The sequence below is a fragment of the Cavia porcellus genome, unplaced genomic scaffold, assembly GCF_034190915.1.
Source record: "Cavia porcellus strain 051 isolate PalLab524CR breed Dunkin Hartley unplaced genomic scaffold, mCavPor4.1 scaffold_8, whole genome shotgun sequence".
Lineage (NCBI taxonomy): Eukaryota > Metazoa > Chordata > Mammalia > Rodentia > Caviidae > Cavia > Cavia porcellus.
The window spans coordinates 87,044,660-87,070,433 of NW_026947491.1; the positions used below are offsets into that span (position 1 = coordinate 87,044,660).

General features: G+C 41.6%; 1 long non-coding RNA gene across 1 annotated transcript; it reads right to left on the bottom strand.

Annotated features, from left to right (window-relative positions):
• Nucleotides 1–1,634: 1,634 nt before the first annotated feature.
• LOC134477184 (uncharacterized) lies at nt 1,635–25,774 on the bottom strand. The gene is made up of 6 exons (XR_010049094.1): nt 25,562–25,774; nt 24,550–24,668; nt 24,234–24,462; nt 23,060–23,150; nt 17,661–17,791; nt 1,635–2,574 (listed from the first exon to the last, which is right to left on the bottom strand). It is a non-coding gene; the product is annotated as an uncharacterized LOC134477184 (long non-coding RNA).

Consider the following 25,774-nt stretch of genomic DNA (forward strand, 5'->3'; position numbering starts at 1 on the left):
GTAAGACCATATTAGGACATATTTGTCTCTCAAAATATAGTCTTTGGACTATGCTTCAAAGGCTCGGAGACGAGGGTCTCACCAACTGCTAACTACTGCAGTAGTTCAGACTACTGAGGAATCAGTGCAGATGTTCCAGCTAGTGAGAGCTGCATGGCCGCATGGTAAGAACTGAATCCAATGCTGAAGGCTGTCACCTGGCAGGGGACTCCAGCTTGCTGGCATGCAGGGGAAATGATACTAGAGGCCCTTGTTTGCTGCTGACGCGGCCAGTATCCCACTCAGTCAGGGAACACTCTTCCAAAAGACTTCACACACCTCTCCCTAGCCTCTAGAATTGGCTAGGGACCAATTAATTGCACTACCAACAAGATACCAATTAACTAATAAACCAATAAGTGATTTAAGGAATGAACAGGCTTTGGGTGGATTAATTAAAATAAGAACAGAAAAATCTGAAAGCCAGTTATCTCTCATTCAATTAGGGAAAATATGGGAAATAGTGAAGTTATAGAAATATAGAATACACATTTACACACAGTTGAGTCATTACTTAAGATGTCTCATAGTTCAGAACAAGCTAGAATGTGGTTGGTTTTTCTCCTATGGTCAGTGTGACATTTTTCGTCCGCTTGAGTCACTTAATCTTCAGCTGCTATTATGCTGCATTGAAAGTACCAATGCTGGGTGGCTCTCAGGGACTTCTAATGTTCAGACTCACTTCTGTGTCTGGAGAGAAAGTTGATGTTTCTTATGAAAAATGCAAGAGTTGTAAAGTCTCCAGTCAGGAGTGGATTTATGTTCTATCTCTGCCTTGCCCAGCTTGGAAACAGTCCCCAACCTCTCTGAATCTCAGTTTCCAAAATAATGAAGATATGACTTAAAGTGACATGATAGAGATTAAATTAGATGATGCATGCAAAACTTAATACAAAGAAACAAGCATTCTCTGAGAGTGTACAATGCTAGCGTTTTCAGGCACTTGATCTACCAGTAATTGTTACCACAATTCTATATGGCACAGATTAACAATTTCATTTATAAACATTGAATATTAATTTCAGGCAGTTTTGCAAATTGCCAAAGTTCATCCCACTCCATAAGTGAAGGAGAGAGCAGGGCTTTCAAATTCCTTCATAGGTCTCAGCTCAAGGGAGGCAAGGTTCTCTCAGAACTACCTGAATAATGATTATACCAAGGTTGCAAAAATGTCCACAAATTCTTGTCATCTTCTCCCATTAATGCACAGACTAAACTGAGCTCAACTTCTACTTACTCTGACCAATCAAATGCAATAGAATGCAATGGAAATTTCAGACAAGTCCCAAGCTCAAGCCTCAAAAGCTCTACTCGAGCTGGGAATTTTTGTAGCATCCTGTGAACAGGCTTAGGAGAACCGGCTGGGGAATGCGAAATCAGGTGGAAAGGATCCCAGCCATGCAACATCCTGCCTGGGGCTTAAGACGTGTGAGTAAGCCCAGCTGAGAACTGAATGTGGACAAGCCACAAGGACACCGACTGACCAGCTGAGTCCAGACCAAATGGCAGCTCACAGAAGCATGATCCAAAGAACAATACAGTTATCTTAAACCACCAAACACGGGACTGGTTTTTTATCAAGTGTCTCAATCAGTTTTTATTGCTGAAACAAAATACTCAACAGCAACAGCTTAAAGAAAAATAGGTTCATTTTGGCGCATTTTGGCTGGTGAGCTGGCTCCAAGGCAGGAAGTGCACAGGAAAAGGACTAGAGCAGGAGAGCAGCTCAGCTCATGGCAGCCAGGAAGGAGAGACAGGGAAGAGTCAGGGAGGGAGAGAAACCTGGGAGATAAACCCTTCCAAGTCACACTCCCAGTGACCCACCTTTGTGACCAGACCCACCTCCTAACAGCAGGTCAGCATCCCTGCACAAATCACCCTGAATGTATGCGGCTTTGGGAGACAGCCTGCATCTAAACCACAACACTGGCCATACAGAACATAATATACGACTTTAAAGACTACAGTTGAATGAAATACATGAGATAAGTAGTTCCCCATCTTGGGTGCTACACTACTTTGTTGCTGTTGTTGTATAACAAATTTAGTGGCTTAAAATAGCATAAACTCATTATATCAGTTTGTTTGAGTCAGACATTTCAGCCATGGCTTATCTTCACTCTCTGTTCAGAGTCTCACAAAGGCTACAATCAAAGTTATCACCTGGGCTGTGTTCCCATCTGGAGGCTCAACTGGGAGAGAATCCAATTTTGAGCTCATTTGGCTATTAGCAGAATTCATTTCCCTGCAGCTGTATGAGTGCAGGCCTTGAGGTTTTGAAGTCTGGCAGGTGGAAGACAGTTTCTAGGAATCCTTTATAGTTCCCAGAGCCTACCTGGGTTAGCCAGCTTTCTGTACTTGTGACGAATGCCTGAGATAAACCTCTAAGGAAGAGATTTATTTTGGCTCATGTTTGCAGAAGTTTCAGTCCATGGTCAGAAGTCAGTTGGCTTCCTTGTTTGGGAGACTGCACTGAGACAGGACCCTGGGATGGGAAGCATGTGGTAGAGAGCAAAACTGTTCACCTCCAGGCAACTGAAAAGGAGAAAGCAGACAAGGTTGAGGTCCCAAAATCCTCCGCAAGTGCAGCACACCGCAGTGTCCTAACACCTTTCCCATCGGCCCTGCCTCCTAAAGGTTCCACCAATTCCAGGAGACATTTGAGATGCAAGTCACAGCGCTCCCTCTGAGCTCACTGAGCCCCTCAACAGGGCCCTACTTCATCAAGCCAACAAGGAAAACTAATAGGCTAAGAAAGGGTCACATATAAGATAAGATAATCACAGGAAGGACGTCCTGACACCTTTACCATACAGTGTAACCTCACCATGGGAAACCTTTGTCAATACTCCATGTACTAGAAGTAACTTCAGGTGCCTTCCCTACTTAATGACAGGGTGAAATATAAAGTACGTGCAGATGCCAGCACAGCATCATGATCACGAGGGGATCACGAGGACAACTGCAGAGGCTGTCACTGTTTCATCTTGGAATCATCTGGAGAGTTTTAAACAACCTAAAACCTGTTTTCTACTGCCTGGGGATTCTTATGTAATTGACTTTAGATGGTGCCTAGAAAGCATGTGTTTTGAAAGCTCTGCACGTGATTCTGATATGCAGCTAGGGTTAGGAATTAATAGGCCAGGCCAGTTATGTGCACATGAGTTGCTTAGAGGAGGCAGGGATTGGTCAAAGTTCAGACTCTGATTCATATTTTTGGGGTGGGGTCCTGTGTTTGCAATAGCTTCCCAGCTGATGCTGGTACTGCTGGTTCCATAGACTGCAAGAATCAACACCCAAGGGCTGAGATGAAGGACACTCAAGGGTCAAGAGGCTGCTGAAACCAGGGAGGCAGAAAAGGAGTAGAGAGACGGTCAGTGAGATGGTAGAAGAAGCAAGAGACTGAGGTGCTGAAACACAAGTAAAGAAAAAGTTTCTTGGCGTTTGTCAGTGATGTTCATGATCCAAGTAACGTGAGGGCAGAGAAACAACCACTGCCCTTACAGCAGTAGTGGTCAGTGCTCATTCAGAAAAGAAAGCAGTTACAGTGAAGTAGGGAAAGAAAAGCTCATAGGATTAGGATGACAAGAGAATAGAAAGACAAAATTTGGAGAAACAAATAATTAACTTTTTCTAGGTAGTGTGGTTTAAAAAGGCAAAGAGAAACACTGGTAGCTGGAAGGCACACAGGCTGAAGGGAGTTGTATTTTGTTTTGCTTTGTTGGGCTTTTTTCTTACAAGTAAGATATATCAGATAGTTTGTATGCTGCTGGAAATTACCTAGCAGCAATGAGGAAATAGTGATGCTAAGAGGAAGAAAGTTATGTCCGGAGCAGTGACCTTTAGTGAGCACAAGATGTGATTTTTGAGCATGGAAGGAGGGGTTACACTTAGATGAGAGTGCGGATCATGCTACCATGACATCCCAAGAGCAGGCAGGGAGTCTGGATACAGATGTAATGGGACAGGAAGCTGGATGATGCGGTCATCTGTAAGGTGTCTCCTGAATGCTTCTGCTGTTCAGTGCAGTAGCAAGCAAGATTCAGCAGAGCGTGAAGGAAGGGTGGTGTGATAAGTGTAAGGAAGTAAAAAAAGGTGTGGAAGGGGTTTCAAATATTTTTATGTGCTTGCATATCACCTAAGCATCTTGTTCAAGTGCAGAATCCACTTCAACAAGTCTGGCATGTGGAGTGAAATTCAAGATTTCAAGATCGAATATAATGCAGATACAGTAGGCCTGCAGATATGGTGTGAATGCCAAGGCTTTAGAACAGGGTTTCTCAACCCCAGTGGCTTCATACCATGCATTTTGGGCCACATAATTACTGGGGAGCATCCTGAATATTGTAGGATATTTAGCAGCATTCCTGGCCTTTTCTACCAGAAATCAGCAGCATCCCTTTTCAATTATTGACAGCCTCATGTGCCTAAAATATTGTATATCTCCCACAGGTGCAAAATCAGCCTTGGGAGTAACATTGCTTTGGGAAGAGAAGAAAATAAATGGACTATGGAAATCCATTTAGGGAAACAGCATTAAAAGCCTACACATGCTTATAGATTTGTGTCTGCATGGTGTGTTTTCCCAGTCATGCTGTGACACATGCAGTCAGGGAGTAGGCTGAGAGTAAGATTTGAGCAGAATTGGGTATTTTCCATTGAGTATGGCAGAGGAATGGGTCAGGTAGGAAACGGAGAATTTTAGAAAAGATTGTAATGATCATTATGGAATGGTGGAAACTTAGAACTTGAGGGGGTGAAGACATATGAAAATGATGAGACTGAATATGGACTTCAATGGCTCAAAGCATGGTTAGAGCTAAGATTTGCAAAAGGGAGAGAGCTGCAGCCATAGTAGACTGCAAAGATAAATACAGAAATAAAGGTTCAGAGGAGATGTAATTATTGATAAGGAAAAAGTCTGTAGTAGACAATGATGACCTAGGTTTCTTGAAAGAAACGGTTGCTAGAGAGGAACAGGTTAAAGAGCTAAGAGGTTAAAATTTGGGTGCTATCATCTCTATCAGTATTAATGTTCCCAAGAACTTTGTCAAGGGAATGATAAAGACAATGAAAAGGAATGGTGAGTCCAAATCTTCAGGAACAAAAATCTGAGTGTTGTGGGAGTCTGCTGAAATCCACAATAAGAAGGGGGGACAATCACATGATGATGTGAGTTGGGTCAGTGTTAGATGTTTTCAGGGAGTAGGAAAGTTAGGAATCTAAAGGCAACGATTTAGAGAAGAGAGGACACCATTCCACCAGGTTCAAGCCCAAATAAGAAGCAGTTTTCCCAAGGAGACTCATGTGTCACTTAGAACAAAGGTTCTGAAGGGATATTCAAGAGAGAGAGACAGCAAGTTGCAGGTCATGGAGAATACAGTAGATTTGGGGTTCTGAGGAAGAATGAGGATGGGCTCAGATACAGAGACAGGTAAGTGTGAGAATCCAGGGATAAGGGGCAGCAGCCTAGAAGTCTCGAGTTTCCTCTAATGCCTGATAAACTGTACAGATGATTCTCCAAACCAGGACATTTTAAAGGGTGATAATAAGTCAGGATCTGTAATTCCCTTTAGAAAAATAAGGTTAATTCTGGTAATTTCTTTGGCTGATGATGATGACGAGGATGTGTACTGGGGATTGAGATGGAAATGTTTCAGGAAAACAGCTGCTCATGACCCTTTCTTTACTCTGCTAAATGCCAAAGGAAGCCCTGACAGGACATGTATTGCTGAGGACAACAGAGCTCCTGGCTGCCCGGTTCATCTATAAATTAGGACTGCCACTGCCGGTAGAAGAGGATGACATTTATTGTTCAAAACATGATAAAAAAATGTTCTTAACACATTTTAAGCAAAATAATCTAAGGATTCTCACAGGTCATACAACCCAGAGGCAGTGTGACTCCATGAGGCTGTCTGCTTCCCGTCTGCTATTTGAGTCTTTCATGGAGGGGCAGGGGCAGGGATGGACTTAAGGTCCTCTAGTGATGTCAATGTTTCTAGGAAGTCAGTTACAACATCACAGAATAACTGAACTGGAAAGAAATGTGAGCCATCATCTGATCAGACTCCTGCCTCCAGTAAAACATGCATACAAGTCAGGACTGTACACCTCACAGCACCCCATAAAAGCTGTAATTGATTCTGCTATGGTTTGCCTGTGTCTTCCCAAAAGTTCTCGTGTTGAAAACTAATCTCCAGATTTGTACATTAGTGGTATTTGAAGATGGGGTATTTGAGAAGTAATTAAGATTAGATGCGATCCTGGGCATGAGACCCCGTGGTATTGCGAATGGCTTTGTAGAAGAGAGAGATCTGAGCTAGTGTACTCTCCTTTCTCACCATGTGTTGCCCTCCACGGTGTTATCCATTTACTCAATGGTAGCGCCATTCTCTTGGACTTTCAGTCTCCAGAATCGTGAGCTAAGCAAACCGCTATTCTTTATAAATGACTCAGTCTCATGAATCTTGTAGCAACAGAAAACAGATTAGACAAACTTCAAGCCTACAAATGGAATCTTACACGAAAGTATTCTTCCTGCCACCAGAGACTACCACACCCATCTTTGTATTACCAACCCACGATCTTTGTGCAACCCTAAGTACAAAGTTTGTAGAGAACTATCTGGGGGCCAGGTGATTTAAAATCTTGTAGCTTAATTTGAAGATCTTGCTCTTTATCTAAAAGCAATGAAAAGCCATCGATAAATTTCAAGCTGAGAGATGGAGGAGAGAGCATTTAATGTCTTGCTCAAATTTGCATTTCAGAAAGACTCTGTCTGCTGAGTGGAGAATCATTAGTACAGGAGCCCGCATAGATGCTGAGATATTGATTATGAGGTTATTACAGTAGTAAAGGTGAAAGACAGGATTGGTATGGAGTAGGGCAGTGGAGGTGATAGGAAGTCAAGAAACAAACAAATTCAAGAGAAGTTAAGAAGTGAACTCAGGAGAACACTGTAGTGTGAAAACGGTGACAGAGGTGCCCAGGGTAACAGTGGACTCAGAACATCTGATGTTCACAGTAATGGGCAGCTCTAGACGAAAGACACAGGATGAGAAAGCAGGGAGGGTGTAGAGCTTGAGTTAGATTTTGGACTTATTTTGTTGGCACTGCTTTGATACAACCCATTAGAGATACTGAGTAGAGAACTGCCTGGACTTGTCAGAAGCTGGAAAGAGACCCTGAAGAAGGAGGACACAGAATCATCTACAAGTGATTTTATTCTTTTGGGTCCTCCTTGGAGAACATTTATTTGTTGGCTTGTTTAGTGCTGGCTGTTCAGGATAGATGTCCCTTCCCATCTGCACAGTGATCTGTTTTCATGAAATGTATTTTTCACTACAGGGACCAAAAGTCTTGGTCAAGCTTTCCATCGGGTCAGCACTGTGGTGGGACCCCAAGGCACCAGCTAGGACTTACGCTCAGTCAGAGAGATGCTTTATAGCAGAGCTCGCCTATGGACAAAGGTGAGCCACGGAGAGGTCACTCACCAGCCCTGCAGCAGCCCGGTGGCCCTTGAGTCCAGCCTTTCTACCTACCGCCCTGCCTGTGGCCCTCGATGCCCAGCTGTTAGTTGTTGCCCATTATCCAGATCTCAAGCTGAGTCTGTGAGCCATCCATGCCACCCAGCATTGCTCTTCTTTTCCTTTAATAAGAACCCAGGTTCCTTGAAATAAGAACTCTGATAGATACCTGCACTCTCTACTTCCGATATTTGTTTCTTCCTTTACTTTTTCTAATTTCTCTAACATTTCCTGTTTGCTGTCCCTAATGCCCTTCCCTACTGGCTGTCTCCCTACTCCAGCATCCTTTCGATTCTGTACACGCCTTGATCTTTTTATTTCTCCTCATGTATTTCTGCTCTCCTACCCTGTCCGCCCATAATATGGAAGTATGGATGCAAGGTTGAGGAATAGAGAAAATACATCAACTTCGTAAAATCAAGAGTTTAAGACACCTGACAAGTTAGAAGCAGCTGAACCCAAGAAGATTAAATTTAACTTAGAAAAGTGGCAAGCCCTAGCTTTTTAGCATTTAGAAGAAAGTATAAAAAGTGAAAACAATGGTTTAATGGAAATTTTTATTAAAATAAAAAACAAAAACCTTAAGTAGAGTCGCCAGATAAAGTACGTGGAACATACATACTTATATTAAATATTCATGGCTTTATCTGAAACTTAAATCTAGCTTGGTGTCTTATACTTGATTAATAAATCTGCCCACTCTGCCTTTGAGATTCTAGTTGGCTGAAGGCCTTAAGACATTAGTGCTTGCAAGCAGATTAAGTGTACAGTAGATGAATGCAAGGATGGAAATAAAGAGGAAGAAAGTGATTTTGCTGAATTCCATAGATGATGTCTTAATTGCTTTGTGCTTTGTCAGGCCACATTCTTGGAGAGATACTGACACGTACAATACTCCCCACAGTGGACAGTGATGACGGAAGAAGATTCAAGAAAATTCTAGAAAGGAAGACCTCACTGGATTATAATGTCAAGAACCAAGAACAACACTGATTCCTGTTTTTTCTTCTGAGTCTACTGTCTAGACCTCTTTTCAATTCTGTGAACAGCTTAATATCTCATCAAGGAATTTCTTTTCTTCTTAGGTTGCCGAGAGCCAATTTCTGTTGCTTGCATCTAAATATCTCAAGTGATATGATAGCCCTTTGCCAGTATCTGAAGGAATCTTTTGCTAGAGAGAATTTGGTCTTATTTAGAGAGCAAAGATAAGACAGGAGGATAAAAATCAGATTTTTAGTTGACATGAAAAAGAATTTTCTATTACTCTGAATAAGCCTGAATTGTAAAGGCCTGGATGAATAAAAGCCCAGTACTAAAAATGTTCAAGAAGGGGCAGAATGACCAACAGTCAGAGAAAGGTTCCCCTGTGTTATGGCTTGTATCTGGATGTCCCCCTAAACCTCACCTGGTCATGGGTGGGGCTGGAGCTAGAGTGTGTGATGCTGGGATCAAGGGTCCACTGAAAATTAGTCCGCTGACTGGTTTGGCAGAGTTCTGAGTGTGGATAATGAGAGGGTCCACTCTGGGTGTCAGTGCTACCTCCCCTAATGGTGTGTCGCCCGGATGTAATGTAAAGGACAGAAGGAGGGCTGCTGTGGCTGCTTGCTGCTAGTTTCCTCACTACTTTGCTGCTTTGTTGCCTTCCTGCTTACTGCCCACCATGAACCATTTCTCCCCTGTGACGCACCTGTGCTAGGGCTAAAACCTCTACAAAATATGAGCTATGGTAAGCCTTTCCTCCTTTAACTTTAAGTGTTGGGTATTTTGTTTCCACAATGATAAAAGCAACTAAGACACCATGCTAGCTGGAAAAACATAGTAGATCAGATACTTTTAATACATTTTTTAAACCTGGAAGACTTACATACAATTTTAAATAGAAATAACAAAATATCTGAATGCTGAGTAGTTTTTATGGCTTGGATCTAAAAATGCTTGCAAAAAGCTATAGATTGGAGGCTTGAATCCAATGCAACAGAGTTAGAGGTAGAACTGTTGGAAGGTGGCTGTTTCACGAGGCCCTGACTTCATCACTGGATTAATTCCATTAATGGATTTTCATGGATGAATGAGCTGAATGAAGAGATGGGGCCTAGGTGAAGGCAGCATATCATGGGAAGATGACACTGGGGACTGTGCCTCGTCCCTAGCTGCTCTTTTTCCCTCTGTCTTTCCGGCTGCTGTAAGGTAAGTAGCTTTTCTCCTCCATGGTTTTCTGCTATGATGTTTCTCTCTCACCACAGACCCCAAAACAACAGAGCCAAGTCAGCCTGGACTGAAACCTCTAAAACCGTGAGCCAAACAAACCTTTCCTGGGCTGGGGATATGCTTGGTGGCATGGTACCCACCTTGCAGGCACAAGGTCCTGAGTTTGCTTTCTTTTACCAAAAAAAAAAAATCCTTTAAATTACGTTTCTCATTTATTTTTTCATAACAACAAAAGTTGATTAATACACCAACTATAATGATTGCAGACAGAGACCAAGGGGTCCATGATTCTCCTAAATTTATGAGTATTCTCAGGTGAAATCTAGGAGTTACTTATAGAAGCATAGTTTTACAAATCACTGGACTAAAAATAGCTAATATTGCTTGAACACTTCAAATTTTCAGACACTGGCGAGCAGGCCTCTGCATTTGTCTTATCCAGTCATCCCTCAAATTATAAGGAGCGCTACTGTTTGCTCCATTTTACAGAGGACAGATGGAAGCACTGAGAATGGAATTAACTCACCCAAGTCCACACAGCCAGAGCATGAAAGAGCCGAGATGCAAATGTAGGGGGTCTGACTGCTGCACCTGAATCAGTACCCCAATTTCCTTTTAAGATCTTATGGTTACAGGTTCAGCATTTACCATTGCTGTGGATCCCTGTGGTCCCTTTCATTATTTATCATTGGGTTAATTCAGCTTGTCTAGGTTTTTTCTACCATAGTAGCAAATCAAATTTAATTTGTTTCTTATGACCTGCAGTTCACAGTTTCCCTTTTAACTGGCTATCTCAATCAAGATCTTTACAATATGTCCATGTTCCTCTCTAAGCGAACTTTAAGGGTGTGCTGTACCTGTATGGGACTGTATTTGCTGGCGTCCACATTCCTCCCTCCAGCCTGGGTCCTCCGTGTATTTTCTTTGTTTTTTCACAGGGAAACAAAGGTGAGCAAGAGCTCAGTTTGTTTGCTGGTTTTTTGTGGTCAAATGATAATGGAGGTTTTTCTGGTGGCATTCTGCAGAAGGGGGCTGGCGGTGGAGGAAAGCCAGGACATCATACATTAATTGTCTTGGTGTTCACTGTGACCTTTCCTGCCTCCTGCCAGGCAGCGTCAAGCAGGTAGGTGCCAGCCAGCAGGAGCAGCCTGACCCAATCAAGTGCTGTCCGAAACATTCCAAGGAAAGTCACCAGCTGTGCACCACGGCTGCAGGGTTCAGTGGCCAGCATGAGCAGCCTGACTGTCACCCATTCTCCTGGGCACAGTGTGACCCCTCACTCTCTGTGCTGTCAGCCCCATCCCTTTATTTCCCATCTAACAAAGCAGATTCCTACACACACAGGCACTGGGGACCAGCTCAGAGTGGGGGTGCTAGGTTAATGCATTTGCAGCTCCCCTTCCCAGGATGTCTTCTGTCTCCCCGGGGATTTGCCCCTGTTACTCAAGGCCACCAGGAGACAGTCACTGTCTCAGTTTCTCTTTGTGAGCCGCCCCAGAACACTGTTTGTCTAAGGTCCCCTGTGCACACCCAAGGCGGGAGCTTTCATATTCTATAAAAGGCTGTGTAAGTTCAGCGCTCCATAAATATAAGGTGGTGAATAGTAAATTCCCCCACATTGAAGCCATTTCATTTTCTTTAGCAAAACAGCTCCTCTTACTTCCATGCAGAAAACCCAAAGAGGAAATTTCTTTAACGCTCAGACAGTTACAAAATGTGATCACATTTTTTTCCTCCATAGCCAATGTGCTCTTATGTATAAAATTTAAATTTGAAAGTCTGAGCAGATGGACTATAAAGCTCTTGTTTTCCCTCTGAATTTAATTTCTTCCTGCTTATAGTGGGGTTTTTCTTCTTTAAAAAATATCATTTGAAAAGGAGCAATAAAATGTTTCCATAAATTGTAATAATCATTATCTTGATGATTGTTCTCTCCTAAAGGTATCCCGGAGGAAACAGTGGACCCTTTGACATTGAGTCTCAAATCTTACCTGCCCTGTCATTCTCACAAAGGACACTCAGTGCCACTAAGCCTTGCCAAAAATGACCTGCTTATTTTGGAACTGGTGATCATTCCTACCTGCACTAGGGCAAAGCTCATCTTCAAAAGGTCAAAGGATGAAATGACCTTCATGTATAAGCCAAATACCAGAATACAGATGAAATGTTAGGCTCTTTTTAAAAAAATATTAGTTCGCAGTGCTTTTAAGAGCTTTTCGTTTCATTTCATTCAGAGCCATTAAGGAGCTAATTATCTTTTTACTAAAGGAGGCCCACAGGACTTTAACTTAGCAATACTTAGTTGATCATCAGTTTGGGTGATTACGTGTAATGAAATCATGTTGTTTTTCAAACTACTTTGTAATTCAAATTTGTCCCTAACTTAGCCAACACTTCTTAACACTAAAAGAATAAGAAGTGACTCGATATAATTTCTGGTTTATGTAAGGAAAAGTACCTTGGGAAAACTGATCGGCTTCCCAACTTTCTTTGCTATCATTCACTACATTTAAATGTCTCTCTTTGGGAAGTTTAAATAAATTGATAAAATACAGGCATTGATATCACTTTTTTTCAGTACTGGGGATTGATCTCAGGATCCTTGTACTGAGCCTATTCTCAGCCCCAGTTCTTTGTATCTTTGTTTTGAGACAAATTCTCACTAAGTTGTTAAATCGCTCAAGTTGGGCTTGAATTTATGGTCCTCCTGCCTCAGCCTCCCAGAATCTGGGATTATAGACGTGCGCTACCACATCCAGCTTGGTATCATCTTTTACAACACTGCTTTGCAAGTTGAATGTATTGATATGAGCCTGCCCTTAAAATATGCAGGGCAGGGGCTAGGAATTTAGCTCAATGGCATAAGCGCCTTCCCTGCAAGCGTGCGGTCGTGAGTTCGATCCCTGGCACTGATAAAAATGAAAAAGACAAAAAAAAAAAAAATATGCAGGGCATGAAACTGAGAAAAAGAGGAACCACACATTGTAGGTCCACATTTTTTTAAAATGTAGTCTACTTTGACATTGTGTTGTCTCCCTAGTGTGAAAAGCTGAAAGAGCAAATAAGATCTAAAATGTACAGTAGATATTGTGAAATAGGATGAAGCTGTTCAAAAGGAAAGAGAACTGGAATGGGGGAAAGGAGAAAAGAAGGAAGGGAAAGGATATATATATATATATATATATATATATATATAGAGAGAGAGAGAGAGAGAGAGAGTAGTTATGATAGCTACACTACTAATTTCTCTTAGTTCATTGAAGACAAAGGTTTGTGCTAATATTACTTGGACAATTAAATGCCTGTATCTTATACTCTTGAGGAACTAATTTAAAAATAATAATATGCAAAATATTAACTATTTTTTATGGTTACTACATTCTGTCAACTTGAAGAGTTTAGAAGTTTAACAAAGGAACTCAGCAGGGAGCCAGGATCCTTAGTTTGTAAATATCCTCAGCCTGTGCAAAAGGAGGGCACAGAAATTTTACAGTGCTACACCTGCCCTGAGGCTGCGGGGTGGGTGGCCTGCATACAGTACACAAGAGGAAAAGAGGCTTGCTCTTCCCCCTTTTGCTCTGGCTGCTGTCTTGAAGTGTTACCCCAGTTCCACTCCACCCTGATTGGAGCCAGTTGATTATGGACTGAAACCTCCACAAACAGTGAGCGTAATAAACATTTTCTTCCTTAATTTTGGGTGTCAGGTGTTTTTTCCCAAGAACAAGAAAAAAGTAACCCAGATACCATTGCAACTCTCCTGTTACCTTGTTTTGAAATTTTGTTTAATTTTTTCTTTAAAATAAAATGTATAAAAACTGAAAATTTTTTAAAAATTTAAAAATAAAATATACCTGCCTTCAGTGGAAGACAACAGGGATCAAGAAGCATCATTGCACTAGGATCTTAATCAGATGATTCATCCCCCCATTCAGTAAATAGTTTCAAAGCATGAAGAAAAGAAAGTTAAATCGCTTTGAAAACTATTGTATACTGCTGTGTTCTAGAAAATTAAAGTCCAGGTTTATATCTAGAACCCTTGGCCCTTGAAATCCGTTTCTCCACGTGGCTGCCCAGAGTGCCCAGCTCCAGCAGCTACACACCCTCCTTCTCTCCCAGCACCCGCTCCGTCCTGCCCAGTGAAGAGTGGCTGGCCAGCATGGTCCGCACATCTCCAGGCTCACGTTTCTGAGCCCAGCTCTCCTGTTCCCTCCCTTCCCAGAAAACAGCTGCCACCTTCTAGGTCTACAGAAGCAAACACCAGCAGCCAGTTTTCCCTAAAACACCAGGGAAGAGGGCCTTCCCTTGGGAGAGGCTCCCTGAGGATCTAGCAGTGGACTCAAGATCATAGATATGAGGAAATGATCCAGAAAGAAAGAACAAGAAGAGGGCCAGGTAGAATCTCACCTGTGCTTCACGTCATAACCAGAATCATCCATGGAGTCAGTGAATCTTGGGACTCTTCACCCCAACAGTAAGCTATAGCTACATGTGGACCAGAGTGGGGTGTCTTTTAAGGGCAGACAGGCTGATAAGCAGCACAGGAAAAGATCTTACTAAATGTAAGGAAGACAAACGCCTAAATACATGTCCAAAGAGTTTGCAGTCTAGCTGGGAAAGCCAGAAACAGAAAAATTGTTGTGCTACCGAAATGAATGTTCTACAGGACAAAGAAGAGCTAAAAGTCATATTAGTGGTTAGTTCTTCCCCAGAAAGAATTATTAGGCACTAAGATGTACTAAGTAAACAAGTCTTCAATCACCTAGGCAAAATGTCCTGCTGCCTTTCTGGATCAGCCTTCACGACACTACTTAAGATAAAGTTAGTTTCGTCCTATAGACCACTCTGGAGATGAACAGGTTAAGATTTTGGCTTCCATCCTCGAGCAAATCTGATGCAGGCTGGATTGGGAGTAGAAAGGTTTAGTTCCCAGTTCAGCACATTGTGTGCCAACCCATCTGCCCACATCAATGTCTATTTAAAAGTGAAGCCAATCACACTAGCCCATCTTCACCTGTCCTGCTGATCACCCAGAGCCAGGCAGGGGTAGAAAACCCACAAGTTGGTCTGGAAAATTGAGCCTTTCTGCAATTTCTAGTCGTGTGTCTGCTTGAAGGCACGCAGCCAACAAAGCCATCAATCTGGCAGTTTTTTAACATTGACCCAGGATATATTTGCTAGGCCATTTGCGCCATCTGCCATGCAAATGTCTGTTAAGGAAATAGCATAAAGTCGTAGGAATACCGGGGTTAAAATGCCATTCATCTGGATGCAGCAGGTCCAGCAGCAATTGTCCACAGCAGAACAAAGGGCTGGGAGAGCCGGGAGCAATGAAAAGGGGACAGAACTGTGACAGAGCAGGGCTCGAAACCATGCTTCTTTCACTCCAGGCTTTCTGTATGGCACCTGCAGACACATGGGCCAAAGACATTCTGGATGATTCCACTGGATTAAAATGCTTACTGCATACGTAGGTAAACATATAATAAAAACAGATGGGTAACTGGGAGATCCAGTTTGAATGGGTGGGATTGTGGGTACTGCATCTCTCTTTAAAATATGTATCTATATAAAAATGAAAATGCTATATAAAATTATGACATATAGAAATATAAAATATTTCCAAAGAGAAACTCAGTACCTATAATCCCATCCCCATCTGTCAACATAGCTCCCCCTCATCATGAGCTTTGCCTTCTGCCTTGTGTCCGCCTGTAACATAACTGAGCTCTTGCTGTATGTTAAATACTAGATTTGCTCCTGATTATATATTTCTATTATGCTTACAACCACACTAAAAGATCCAGTGTTGCAGATGTAACAAATAAGGCTCAGAGAAGCATTATTTTGATAGCCCAATGACACAGCTTATAAATGAGAGACCCAAACTCAGTTCACCCTAGTTTAATACCCATGCTCTGACATAGAATAGCCAGCTCTCCTGTGTACGGTCACTGACATTTGTTATAATATGCATCCATAAATGTAAGTTATTTTGGGTTTAGTTTTCTTCAGTTAACAGAAAATTGTGCATATTATTTGTATTTTATATAGGATTCATGCTTCTCAGTTTTCAGAGCAGAATAAATTAGTGTGTAATAATTCATATTAATGTATTAAATGCTACTTTTAAACAATCTCTGTTACAGTCTTATCTTCATTTTTCCTCCCCCTCTAGAAAATTAACACCAGAATGAATATCTTGGCACTACTATGCTTAGCTTCTGCCACACTGTTTCTTTCGAAGTACACAACTGGGTCAAAGACTGTCTATTTTTATGTCACTTGCTACACAGTCATATTAATTTTTTAAAGTATTCAATTAGAAGAATACAGATGCTACAACTTACAATAACCACACCAGCACCATATGTTTCATTAAAAAGTTTTGGCTAATTTATTAAATGTTAAATGGCACCGCAAGTTGGCTTTGGTTGGCATTTTTTTTACTCCGAAGTAGCAATGCCCCCACATCTGCTTAGTTACCGCCCTTACATGGTTACACACATTTGTTCCCTCTCTCTAGCCCAACTCTCTCAATAAAAGTGCACTTTTTGTGTGGATTAACACTTTTTCCTGTTTTATTTCTGAAGAAATGCCAAAAAAGGAAATATTAACTCGACACATAAAATATTAGTGAAAAAATCCTCCAGAATGATGCCTAACACTGAAATTATCAGGAGATGGACATCAGGGGAATCAGCTGGAAAAGCTTGAAGGTGGTACTTTCTGAGGGCAATAACCTGCTGGAGGATCAGGGTAGGACATTTCTCTTTTTATCAGTCTTATAGAACTATTGGACTTTTTATGTGCCAATTGCAATGGATGAAAAAGACAAAATCAGATTTCTAAATTCTCCTCCACAAATGAATGGAAGGCTAATGTAATGCTCTGTGCCCCTGCTTAAGAAAGTCTTCCAATTAAGCTTTCTTCTCTCAATAATTAATCTAAACTTTGCATCCCTTTCCCGTTGCTCACAGCCGTAGGATGCTCCAAGGAAGGGACAGAATCTGGCCAAACTCTGTTCAAGGCTGCCATCGGAGTCACATCTTTCTAATTCCAGATTCTCATTATTTCCCTTTTTCTAAAGTATTTTGCATATATTTAATTAGAGCTCCTACATCGCAGTGAGGATCCCTAACAGGAGGGGGTCTCTCTCTAGAGAAAAAATTGATGCTCATTAACAAAGGAAAAATGGATTCACTTTATGTTAGAAACCCAAGATTCAAATGCAATGAGCAGTGAGTTGTCATCTGGCTCTCTGAGTGCAACGGAAAAATGACCCGAGATGAATCATTGCTCTAAAGCCCGGATGATGTTCAATCTGAATCCACATGAGTGGAATTTTCTGTTCTGCCACTTTTCAGGTATGTGACCTTGAGCTATTTCAACTTTTTTTGTCTCTGTTTCTTTATCCATGAAATGGAGATAATAATGATATTATGATAATATAGTACGTAAACATGCATAATAGCATCTGCTCTTTACCGTTTTTGTGAAAATTTCATGAGTAAATGCATTTAAGGGTTTAGAACAATCCCAGTCACACAATGAAACTTGGTAAATGTTTCCATGAGCGCTGTATTAATTCTCCCCATCCCTGTAATGTATCTATCGTGGCATTGTTCAAGATCACACCACAAAACATAACTATGAGTAGATACGCTGGGCTTAAGAATCAGACCTTTCTAGATGCTACCTTTGTGCTATTAGCTATGGAATTCTGCCCGACACATGAATTTCCTCATTTATAAGTTGACTCCTTGTGTCTCGTTTGTAAGGAGAATTGGGCGGATCAAAGAAGACAGTGTGTCTCCATCTTGCCATGGAGATGTTGTTCAAAAGGGACAAAGAAAGCAGAGACAAGAGAAGAATTAGACCACTTACCTGAGACGATCTTCTCCTTCTTGATAGTTCCAGTGATAGGTGATGAGTGTGGCTGGGCAGCGGCCAAAGAGAGACTTGTTGAATCAGTGTCCACTGATGAATGCACGATCATTGTTGAGCCAGGAGGGGTGCTAGGAGGTAAATCAGGAGCCTCATGAGCAGCAGTAAATGGATTTAGAGTACTGTGTTCTTAGTACAAAGTTGAGCTTAAAGGCTCCATAAAAATGAGGTGCCTACAATGGGGGTGGGGGGGACTTCCTGAAGGAAAATGTATTAGTAACCCATTGCTGCATAACAAATCACTCCAAAACAGTGACTAAAAAAGCACACATTGTTCCTGTGGGCAAAATCTGGACATAGCTTAGCTGAGTCCTTTGCACCATGGTTTCTTCCAAAGCTGCAAGCCAGGTGTCAGCCCATGCATGTAATCTCAAGTGAAACTTCTGCTGGGCACATGGTGATTCTCAAGCACTCCTGGTTGTTGGCAGAATTCACTCCTTGGTGCACTAGGGGACCAAAATCTCTTTTCCTCACTGTTGGCTCATCCTTGCTTTGTGAAATTCTTCAACACAGTAGCTACTTCACTATTGCACACAAGCTGAGCAGGCAAAAGAGAGAGCCATTTATTGGTTATACCATTTATTGGTTTGTGATCTTACCACAGAAGTGGTGTGCCATCACCTCTGCCAACGGGAGGCAAATACATAGGGTTAGCCCACTGCTGTGCTGATTCTTAAAGCCAGAAAAGGAAATATCCACATACTCAGATGGAAAGTAAAGAATCATAGGGAACACAGGTCAATACAATAGGAATCAAGGAAAAGACAAGTAAGTTACATTAGATCTTAGGGTGTATTGTTATCTCTTAAAGAAAGAATGGGAGGGAAAATTGACCTTTCAATAATTGGAGAAAATGAGGCAATTGATATAAATAAGGGAAGAACACAGGTGACTTTGGAAAGGGGAAACAGATCTGGTTGGCGTGGCCTGCAGAGTGGCTTGGGAGCCAGGCTGCTGATAAACGTAATTGTCTTCCATTTGTTGGGAACTCATGAATAGATGAGAGGTCAGAGTGACAGAGGTAACCGCACTGCAGAGGCCAGGACTGAAGCTCTCATGGCAAACGCAGTCTGTTCCCCTGACTTCTTACATTTAACTGATTTATTCAATAGATGGACCTCGCCTTTAGACCACATTGATGTCCACTTAATTAATTAATTAACTGAGCAGTCACTTAGCGTCAGCCTTTTCTGGCCTTTTCAGTTTTTTTTGTCTCCTCTGCTCTCGTGTCCTTGGTGATTCTAAATGTGTTAACCTCGATGTGATTCTTAAAAAAAAACTTAAAAGTATTTTACATTGACTATTCCACACCGCAATCTATTTTTCTCTCATCTCCTGGCCCCCTTACTCCAGAGTAAGCAGTAAATAGCCTAACTGGGCTGTGGTCATTGTAATGAGGACAGATGACTTTTAACCTTTCAGCTGAACCTTTGGTCTGACTTGGTCACTCTCCTCTGCCTCTACTTTCTTACTTATAAAGGGGAAAGAAAAAGACCCACGGCCCCTATCTTTTCAACTTGACATCATTATCAAGGGGGTCGTGTAGTAAAGGCTGCTTGAAAAAAATAAATTACACATATAATTCATTGCAAACATAGTCACTGAGTGCCCTGCACAAAACAAGGTGGAGATGTCTGGATTGGAAACCTTTTCTTGTGCCTGTGTGGCTCAAGTGGACTCGGAAAGAAGGATGCATTCTTAAAACAATTTCCTCATGTGACAATGAAGTGTGTGTGTGTGTGTGTTGTACTAAGGATTGAATCCAGGGCCTTCAACTGAGCTATGTATGTAACTGAGTGCTTTGGTTTTTTTATTATTATTATTTTGAGAAAAAGTCTTTCTAAGCACTAAGTTGTCTAAGCTGGGCTCAAACTTGGAATCTTTCTGCCTCAGTCTCCCAAAGTGCTACAATTACACATGTGTGCCACAATACCCAGCTGACAATGGAGAGCTACACAAAGCTAGGAATAAATTTTTCACATTATATCATAGAGTTATCCTATTTTAGTCAGATCATACAGTAGCATTTAAAAATATTACTGAGTAGAGCCAGGCATGGTGGTGTACTCCTGTAATCCCAGCATTCAGGAGGCTGAAGCAGGAGGACTGTTGCAAGTTCAAGACCAACCTGAGCTACACAGTGAACCAAAGGCCAGCTTGAATGGCATACCAGCTTGAACCCTGTCTCAGAAAGCCACAAAAAGCATTATTGAGTAATTTTTGTTTCTAATGTGATGTAAGTAAGATGGCTAAGCACATAAGCTTTGGACAAAGCCCAGCTGAATTCAAATCCTGACTCTGACACTGTGTGCATGCGGGTGGGTTCTGAATCATGCTGTGTCTCCTTTTAAAATACAGACAGTAACAGTAAGAATAAGCAAATTAATACAAGTGAAGTTCTTTCAATAGAACTTGGCATGTAGTAAGCAAAACTGTGTTTGCTTTCTTTTCTAACTGACAGGCAATAATCACATGCATTTATGGAGTATGGTGTGAGGTTTCAATGCATGTACACATTTTGCAATGATCAAATCAGGTAATTAGCATATCAAACATCTATCAATAATCCATTTATTATGTCTTTCTGAAACCTCTTCTAATATCGAATGATCCAATACATCATTGTTAACTGTAGGCATCTTCTGGGCAATAGAATGAACCAAACACCGGAAGACAGACACCATATGACGTCATTCATATGTACCAGCCTCCTGGAAAAGGACAGAAGATAGGGGCTCCTGGGGAAGGGAGGGTAGACACAAGTTGGTCAACAGGTACAAAGCGACAAGCGGACAGGTAGAAATATTCTAGTGTTTGTTTTTGTAACTCTGAGAAAAATCAACCACCAGGCATAAAAGAACAAGGAGAACACAATTCTTGCCCTCCAGGAACTTGGAGCTTGGAGGACAAGACTCCTGTTTCATTATGCGCAAAATCGTCTAGACCAGGAACCGGAAGTCACCCTAGATACATTCTTTTTCAGTTCCACTCAGGTACTTTCAGCCCTCACAATCTGTTGCTGGGTCCCACTGTAGATGTTTTTACAATGTCTCATCGCTCTTCCTTTCTTCCTGCCCCACGGCCCCAATACTTGCCCAGTAACTCCCCCATCTACACCAGTGTTCTTGGATCCACTGAATCCTCCACATGGACACTCATACATCAGTCTGAGCATCCACACCCCTGATTCACCCTCCTGCTGTGTTTTCACACTGCCTCTAGACTCAGACCCCTCAGCAAGACCCTGCTGTGTGGAGACTCAATATTTGGCCAGGGACAATGGACATAATAATTGGGATAGACTCAGAAGGCAGATAATTTGAATCCAAATGCGCCATGGACAAGCTCTAACTTTGTTGGCCTACTCCCCTCCTCTGTTCTTGAGGAAATAATAATGTCCACCCCTTGGGGGTTCACATGGATTAAACAATTAACACAGGTAGAGTAGTCTAGCATGAACTAAGCATTATATAAATGTTAGCAATGAATTATGACCGGCCCAACCTGTCTTGAGTCCTTCTTTATCTACTGATTTTCATACTAGTTACACAGAACTTCTGTTTATTTCCTGTGTGCTCTCCATCTGTCTGAATCTCTTATTCATCCTAAGTGATGGACTGACCTTAGGGTAAACCTCAGTAGGTCCTTCATCCCTGTGCTCATTCTTTGTGCCGTCCTCTTCCATGATTTACTTCTAACCAATAGAACATATCAACTCTGAGGGGATGTCACTTGCACAATTGTGCTCCATTGTTTGAGACTCAGCCTTGGTGAACTGGGGACTCGATTGGGTTCATAAAGTCAGAGGCTGTGTTAGAGAAAAGCACATAACAAGGAATTGTAGGCAGCCCCTAGGATCTGAGAATGGCTTCCATTTAATAGCTGCCAAGAGTCTGAGGCCTCAGTCATATAACCAAATGGAAACAAAAGCAATCAACAACAGAAACGACCTTGGAAGTAGATTTGCCCTTATTCAAACATCCCAATAAGATTGCAGCCCACTTGATATGTTGAGTTTATACTTGTGTGATCTGGAACAGAGTGAACCCAAACTACCCATGCCTGGACTCCTGACCTATAGAAACAGTGAGATAATAAATTTCTCTACGTTAAGCCACTGTGTTTGTGGCCACTTTTTTAATCGAGATTAAGAAAATGAATTTACCACCGACCCTATGCACATGGCATCCTTGTCCACTTCCTGTTACTATCACAGAATTCCTGGGACTGGATAATTGTGAAGAACTTTATTTGGTGCATGTTTCAAGATTGGGCAGGGGCATCTGATGAGGACTTCACACAGCATCACAACCACATGGAAAACAGGACATTCAGGCCCACATGGAAGAGGAAACTTTTGCTACAACCTAGTTCTTCCATAACTAATTGTGTCCCAAGAAAATGTGTTATTATTTCTCTTAATGATCTCTCACTCATTAAAGGCTCCATCTCCCAACACCATCACAAAAGCCAATTGAATTTGAACATGCACTCTTGGGGGCTACATTCACACCACAGTACTTAACGAACTCCTACTGAACCTTAAATGCTACCTCCTCTGTGGCGCCCACCCTGATGCCTCCTCACAAAGATGAGCTCTCCCTCCTGAAGCCCACTCACACCTCCTCCCCAATCCACAACAAAACCAGCTGCACCCCACTACTGCATATTCCACTCTCAATCTTTAACAATGGGGCGATATTTGACTCATCCTTGAATTCTCAATGCTGAAATATGGTGGCAATTTTGAAAGAGAGACAAAAGGAGACAATTAAAAAGAAAAAAAGCATGGCAGAGTAACTAGATGCTCAATAAATATTTGTTGATAAGTGAATGAATGAATAGTATTTTGATTATTTTCTTCCCCGGTCTATTGAATTCTACAGAAATGCTTTCATTACACTCTGACAGGCATCTCAGATATTGAGGCTATCCTCATAATAGAAGATTGAATTATCACTAACTCAGATTGCAAGCAAAAAAATAAATGAAAATAGCTTTGGGAAAAGAACTCACCAATAAAAATATTTTTATTTACTTCTGTTGTTAAAAGAGCTTTGGCAGAATAACATTCAACCTCTAGATAATCAAATGGAGGGATGATTTTTTTTTCCAGTATGCCAAGTACTTGAAATGCATGTTGAAGCACACTGATCGATAGCAAACATGGATAAAACTCAACCAATTTGGGGGAAAAAAATGTCATTCAACTGCATTCTACAGAAATAAATACTAGAACTGACACATACTCTATTTCTCAAATTTCAATAACTTTTTAGCCATTTAATTTCTCTGACAGAAAAGTAAAATAGTTTATTTGCCTGGTCTGCATCACTTACCACTTTGGAGCCCGTAGGATGCTAGCCATGGGAGAGCCTAGGCTGATGATGTGAATTCATTGTGCAGACTTTATCAACTGGGTATGTTACACTGAAGAAAAACAAATGCAGTGGACACATGAGGTATACTATAGGCAAAAACACTGGTAAACCTGGCCCAAGTATAATTTAACCAAAAGTAAGGTCTGAATTCTTCCTAGTGTCTGCTCTCTGCAGCTCAGGGCTGCTGCGAGCAGGAGCATAATGAACAGTCCAGCTGCCGAGATGGAGTGATGGATGGCTTATATGGACAGGCACATGCTGATAACATTCAGGGACAGCGGCTGCCCCACAGAGTAAGATTAGTTGCTGAGAGGAACAAGGAAAGCATTCACTTCTAACAATAACAACTATTGCACATTGCACTGTGTCTCCCGCAACTTCTCAGTTAATCCACCGGGCTCCTTGAGACTTTTCCAATGTCAAATGTTTTACAACCAGTGGCTGGCACATAGTAGGGATACATTCATAATTAAACAGAAATCTGAATGTCTGCTCCAAAACTAGACATTGTCCTTGAGAAAGAAATGCACACCGTTAGAAATGGCATTGTCTATGTTTACAACAATACTGAGTGTGTTTGGGTTTAACAAACTAAACATTGCAACTTTAATGATGAGACCTGGCAGAAAATGTTTTTCTAAAACTTTATACTGGCATAATGCTAATAAGGAAAAACAGAAGCAAAAGTATTGGGTTTTGTTATGGTCTTTTGGACTCAAACAAAAAATACATGGGTCAGGACATTGGCAAGAAAAAGCAATTACCTCAATAATAGTTGACCCTTGATAACATGAATTTGACCTTTCCCAGTCTACTTATATGTAGCTTTATTTTGTTGAGACCTGAGAGAATTTGAAAAATACTTGCAGATAAACTAAGTACCCTTAAAAAAAACTGGGAAAAAAACTCCTCGGTTATTCCATTAATATAAAAAACATATAGATAATAGCCTACTGCATCATTTGCCAAAGATACACATAAATCTCTATAAGAGTTAAACTTTATCAATGCTTAGACACATAAACACAGACCTAGACCACACATAGTGCCATTTTGCAATTGAGAGAAACAGAAACACAGGTAAATATGCAGTACTGAATGATAATTGTGGAGAACTAACTGTGGTACCTACTGTATTGCTGTAATAATTGTGCAGCCACCTCCCGTTGCTATTGCTGTGAGCACCAGTGTGGCGAGCACCTGCTCACCATGTGACACTGATCATCTACACACGAGCAGCTTGTCTCTCCACTGTATTGCAGGTGGCTGTGAAACGTGATCCGCTGAGGTTCTCCAATATTTTTCAGTCTATATGATCCACAGAACGTGTGTTACTGGGAAGGCCCCCAGGCAACTGCAACCTGTAAGTGGTTAATAAGTAGAGTTTTGGGGGAGTCAGAAATTATATTCGGATTTTCAGCTGAAAATCAGGGAAAATCAGTGGGTACCCCTCAGTGCCCTCTTGTCAAAGGGGCGACTGCGGTTGGTTGGATCAGAGCAGCCAAGGCCCCACATCGATCCAATCTTCGTGCACCTCAGGGCTCTTTCCTCTTGAGCGGCTCACAATCTACAACATAATAAGGATTTTATAACTTTCGATTGCTGCTCTAACAGTTAACACAAACTCTGAGGCTTAAAACAAAACACATACATCCTATCAAATTCTGGAGGAGCTACAAGAACTCCAAAACCAGTTTCTGTTGGTAAAAGTCAAGGTAGGGGTCAGCAGGGTTTGCTCATTCCATAAGCCCGAAGTGAGAACTCATTTCTTTTCCTGTTCAATTTCTAGTGTCCCCTTGCATTTCTTGGCCTTTGGTTCCCTCTTCCTCAGAACGTATCACCCACTCTTGGTTTCTCTTCTTTGAGTTGTCTTCCGCTCTGGCAAGGTCCCTAATGATTGCATCAGGACCATTTTGAGGCTCCAGGACCCTCTAACTTCAGAAACCTTAACTCTATCCCAGAGACAGAGTCTCTCAGCATGTAAGAGACCTACACGCTCCCAGGTACTGGGGACTGAATAGCTCTCAGACATCGCAGGAAACCACTGCCCAGTCTTCCACAAGAATTTAGCCATAAGTCTAGCTGATAGAATATTCAGAGCTAAATAAAACAATGCAACTATAGAATCAAAACCAAATGTAGGACTAACAAAATATCCTTTTAGGTACAAATAGGCAAGTTGCTTTGATACTTTCAAGCCAGCAGTTTCTCAACCTGTTTTCCCTCCATGAGACAAGGTAGCACTTCTGAATTTCTCATTGATAAATTGAGCGCGTCCTGTCTCTCTGGTGTTCCATTGCTGAGATCACTGCTGTTAGCCCTCTAGGGGTCTGCAAAGTATCCAGGGATTAGTAATTTATTATTCTCTGCTGTGAGGGATGCTCTTCTTGTCCCCTAGTGATCTTAGTATATGAATTTATTTCTGATTGAGCTTAAAAAACCAAGAGGGAACTTACTCACCTTTATCAGCATAAAAAAGTCTCCACATAATGCTTCCTCCTGACTGGTTTCATTTCCTTTCTTAAGCGCAGCCAACGCAAAATGCAATCCGCGCCTGGATTTTATAACCTGTGCCTGGTGCACATCGGGCCTTACTGTTGCCAGTAGGTGGGTGAGAATTGAAAGCCTGGGGATACTGCATTGGACTGTGCATGATTCATTCTCCTTGGCTTA